Raw genomic sequence first — 5,715 nt, forward strand, 5'->3', positions numbered from 1 at the left:
ACCAAGCTGCTTTCAAATTGAACCCACTCTTCATAAACAACAGGCCATTGAGGAGTACACCAGGGGCACATTAGTCTTTAATCATCTGCCACCCGGCAGGTTTCTCTCTGTGCAAAGAACAAAGGGGCCTTCAACAATGTGTTGCTTATTATGCACTCAACCAATCACTGGTAGCCATTGAGCAACTATGTTCCACAAAATATATTCACAAAATGTACACCTGAAATGTGTTTGGTGTATAAAATGTTGTTTACATTCGGGAAAAGGAAAAATGGATGACCACCTGTTGCTACTACAAGTATTCTGTAATGCTGTATAAGTGCTCTTTTGTCCATTAGGACCTTCATCCTCTGGCCATGCAGAACTATGACACTGAAAATCACAGACCAATTCTAAAATTTGCCCTACCTTATCCCATTGCTCAACCTGAACACCAACCCCAATTACCCACCAGCTATCGACATCAGGGTTCAGTAAAGAAAACAGGTGTCAGAAAGCAACAATCATTGTCTAGAACAAGTGGCTCAGATCATTAAAGAGAGAAAGGTTTAAAAAAAATAAAAATCCAGCCTTTTTTCACAATGTAGAGGCATTAGAGTAGAAAGCAGATACAAATACAGACCTTTATTTCCAAGAACAAGAAATAAAATATTAGAAAGAACAAATGCCCCAAGGCTTGTAAAATCAGCAGATGAAGGGAGGCTGTGGGACAGGGGAGGGTGCATGGGAAAATGCTGGCTAGGAAGGCAAAGAAGCATGCTTAGCAGAGCAGGGACGATGGGTGGCCATGACATGTTTGAGCAAAACTTGGAACTTGCCACGATCGAATATGCTTGTCCAAGTCATCGAGTGATTTGGACAGCAGGACTCGGATCTGCATAAAGAAATGGAGAAACTTTGCCAAATACAGTTCTGGCCATCATGTCTTCATTGATGCGTTCTGTCACAAAGTAGATCAATAGATTTACAAGAACAAGAAATATCAAAACACTGAGGAGATACAAAGGCTAAGCAAAGGCTAGAAAAAGTTTAGTTACTGGAACAAATATATATAAAAAAAACTACATGGCACAAGACACAGGAAAAATCACATATTTTGTTTGCTAAGATCAATAATGCCTCAACAAAAAACCTCTTAAAAAAAAAAGAAAAAAGCTTAATGTGACTAATGAGTAAAACAAATAGTGGCAAAAAAAAATGGAAGTGACAACAACAACAAAAGAAACAAAAAAGAAATTCGACGTGTGCACAAGTGTTTTTCATGAAGGCCTTAAGGGAAATAGTCAGACAGAGCTTACAACAAGAGGCGCCCTCTGGTGGTCTGAAGCAAAAATATCCAAGCAATGGACGTCAACTTTATTCTAAAACAAATAAATTAAGACACATATATAATCTTCAGCTGCCTTGATACAACCTTCTCTTTCCTTGTCTGAAACCCTGAATCTGAACCTATATCTACAGACATCTCACCCACTATTCCTCTATATTCCATTAGCATCTAAAGGTAACCTAGAAAACCTGGCAATGATTATACTCCATTTTCATTGCAGAAACAGCTGAATAAACGTCTCCACTGAGAAATATGGTCCAGATGAACTGTTCTTTTCAGACCCCAGCTTATTTTTTTTTTTTTACCCCAGACTGGGTTCCATGCCATACACACTGAACTTACTAAACTTACAAAACTTATTTTTAAGTTTATTATTACTTCCAAGTTATTTTGGTTGTAATCTTGATTGTTTCATGGATTTGATGTTTTCTGATAACCTGAACAGTTTTTTTTTTTTGCTTTTTCACATTAGCCTAACAATCTGGATTTATCTGCTAGGCATTTTTTTAAAAAATAAACATTTAAAACTATACTTGTATCCATACTTCCAGTCTACTCTTCATGAAACTTTAATCTTTACTAGAGCAAGATTTCAAGAATCTACACAAAATAAGCTACTCATACACTTCCATATACATTAGTGTCAGTTAAAAAATGTCAAATCTTAAAATCTGCCATGTATATTTGTCTATGATGTCTACAGTTTGACTACTGCCAGTATTATTTGACTATTGTGTCCTCTGAGGCACTATTAGATTTAAATATAAATTTGTTTATAGAAGCAGATAAAAAAATAAAAAAAAGTTATCAAGTTATTTAATCCTCATTGATTTTTGTGGCTTATGCATAGGCGCTGTTAAAAACAAGCTAAACCGAGAGAAGATAAGCCCTCTTTAGTCAGAGAGTGAATACAGCCTTTGGGAGACACTCGAAATCTTTGGCTGTATTCTCAGGTACTAAATAAACAACAGATAAAGGTTTTTACAATGTCTTATTGATTATTGTTTATTTTGTAACACAATGTGCTCTAGTGCACATTCATGTTGTCTCTTGCCACTGTTGCAACTGGCTCTGTTCTAGTCTTTTTCACCAAATGTCCTCCCTCAGATGCCTTAAAACCTGGCAGAAGAACTTGCTATTGGTAGTTTGGGCCCTGGGGATGAATTCTTATTGCGAATGTCGAAAAAGAAGATGAGCATGCACTTAGTCGAGCTGTGGACCTGGCTCACTTTTTTTCAGTCGTGGAGACAATGAGCTCTTCCACTGTAAAGACTGTTGCTTCGTCTCGGGGTCATACCCCTACAACCATATTTTGTCACTGTTAAGGATCCTCAACATGGATGGCTCATCCACGGCACGCTGACGGATTTCTTTGCAGACTTCGACGTGATGTTTCTTCTGCTTATGGGTCAGCATCCTGGGGATGAATTCGGCAGCAACACGCCGCTTGAGGATTGCCTGGACTGTTTTGTATGACACGCCGACAATGGCAGCAATGTTGGATTGTTCTTCAACAACCATCATGCGCAAATTGCTAAATGTTTCTGACATTTTCGGGGGGTTGACCTCGTTGGAGGAATTACTGATCTCTCATCGTCTTACAGTGATGTTTTTCCACTCTTGAAGGACTCATTGCAGCATCACCATAAACTTGCCGAATCACGTTGAACGTCTCTGTGGCAGATTTGCCCAGTTCAAGGGGAATTTCAAGCATTTGCTTTTATTCTAACTTGCTGTCCATAGTAAAAATTGTATCACATTGTAACACATGTGATCAGATTAGCACCCAAAGTACACAGGACGATGTCTTTTGGCACACTGACTTATGAAGGTTGGTGCTCCCTGTGACTGTGCGTGCAGCCTTGAGCTGCCATCTGTTGGCGTGTTACAAAACTAGTCTCGAAACATTTTGATACAACCTCGTACATTTTTCTTGGTTCTCTGGTTTCCCAAAAATATTTCAGTAGTTGACTGGCCAAGATAAATTGCAGGTAGTTGTAAATGATTGTATGAATGTGTGCATGTATGGCAACCCACCCATGTATTCTCAACTCATGCCTAGTGTTAATGTATTCCTGTATGATACAAATAAATAAATATGGGGATTCTGATGGTATATTCATAATTACAACTTAACATTAAATCTTTGAATACTTTTATTTATTTCAAAGCAATTTGTGATTTTTCACAAGAGGTCAGGAGCAGAGGGCTCTCCTGCTTTGTCTGGGGATTCCACCATTCTTCTTCCTGCAGGCACCTAGGAAACATCTCATGTCTGATTGTGTTATGATGGTCCCTTTTAAGTAACCAGGCAACTAGTATTACAAGACCCACCTCTATGTATCCTCAATTTTTTGTACTGGCAAACCAGAAGCCATGCATTAAGGGTGAGCTCTCTGTTAAATTACACAATGTGCACACTTCCTGCTTGTCAATATACAGTATTTATAGCTACTAACTAGAATGACTCATTCAAAAACATTTAGATGTTAATGAATTTTGCCAACAAGAACAAATTCAGGTAAGTAATAAATAATATCACTTTTTTTTTTTTTTTTTTTTTTTGAGAAACCTGATTTGGAAAGTGGTCTCAAGTTGATTAACTCAGTGTCACATGATAAACACAATGTCTTTAAGAGAGGGGTCACCAACCTTTTTGACACCGAGAACTACTTCTTGGGTACTGACTAATGTGAAGGGATACCAGTTTGATACACACTTCTGAAATAACAAATTTGCTCAATTTACCTTTAATTATATGTTATTATTAATAATTAATGATGTTCATCTATATCAGGGGTGTCAAACTCAATTGCACAGGGGGCCAAAACAAAGCACACTTTAGGTTGTGGGTCGAACAGGATAAACATTTATTGAACAGACTAAAACTAAATGTTCTTTTAACATAAATATGAATAAAAACAGACAGGAATATTATTACAGAATAAATAAACTTAAACTTTAAATAACTTAAAATATTTTGCTCTCCATAAAAATATCTCCTGTCAAACACCAGACGCCTCACAGCTTCATCATGCAGCTCTTCAGAAACTCTCCCTCAGTAAATAACCAGCTGATGTGACTCTGATTTCTCCTCTGCTTTCACACCAGCTTCACTTTGTGATTTTGCTCTGGTGAAAAACGTCTGCTGAAATGTCAGATTCTTCTTTAACTCTTCTACTTTATGGATCTTCTGCTCTGCATTCAGGTTTTTCAGCTTCTCCTGATGTTTTGTCTCGTAGTTCAGTCTTAGATTTAATTCCTTAATTACAGCCACATTCGCTCCACAAATAAGACACACGTGTTTACCAGCAGTGTCAGTAAACATAAACTCAGAATCCCATCGGGTTTTGAAAGGCTCTGTTTTTAGAATCCACTTTTGTCTTCACCACTGTGAGGCGCTGTTTCACAATAACTGTTCAATAGAGTTAAATGCATCAACAGAAGCTCGACTTGATTGACGCTGGAATGTTCCCAGGTAGTCTAGCGTTCGGTAAGGCAGCTGAAGCGCTGCATTATGGGATCTGTAGTTAGTGTTATCAGCGCTTTATATCACCGGGCCATTAATAACAATAATAATAGATCTATATAAAATCATCTCGCGGGCCGTATTTGACACCGAGTTATTTATTGTGGTAAATAATTTTTGAAAAATAATAATAGAAATAATAATATTGTGAGAATAATTATTGTGAGATTTCTCACAATAATTATCAACAATGATTTAACAAGGTAGGAAACAGATATTTTTAGAAAAGGCTCGCGGGCGACTCATGTGGTCCTTGCGGGCGACCTGGTGCCCGCGGGCACCACGTTGGTGACCCCCGCTTTTAAACGAAGATTTTTGTTGTTGTTTTGACATAACTTTTAACATGACCTTGTTTTGAAGGTGCCCCGAAGCTAAAACAGAATGTGTGCATCAATGTTGTCCGTGTACCTTTTGGTCATTCAATTTTCATTTTAGCAAAAGGCCACATACGATTTACGCAAATGATTTTCATTAAATATGGTGGATATCGGTGTAATAAAACGTAAAATCGCTCATAACCTAATAAAAGTAAATTCCGCGTATTGAAGAGCGCACCTACCTTTGTAGACTGTATAAGCCCCGCCCACTTCTGATCTGCCGCAGCTGTAACGTGTCGCTTCTGTACATCTGCAATTAGACCTAAAAAAAAAAATGTTTTTTTTCCTGTTTTAGTTCCCCTCAGATTTTCTTTTCCGTGCAGCCACGATGAAACTGGAGACTGTCCTGTTCCTCTGTGAGTCTGTCCTGTAGTATTAGAAGTAAATAAAAATATAATAAAAAATAATAATTTTTTATTTTAAAAAAAAATCTGTACATTGCATGCGCTGAAACTGGTGACGTCATAGACTTTCACGCG

This window comes from Silurus aristotelis, assembly GCF_946808225.1.
Source record: "Silurus aristotelis genome assembly, chromosome: 2".
NCBI classification, from domain to species: Eukaryota; Metazoa; Chordata; class Actinopteri; order Siluriformes; family Siluridae; genus Silurus; species Silurus aristotelis.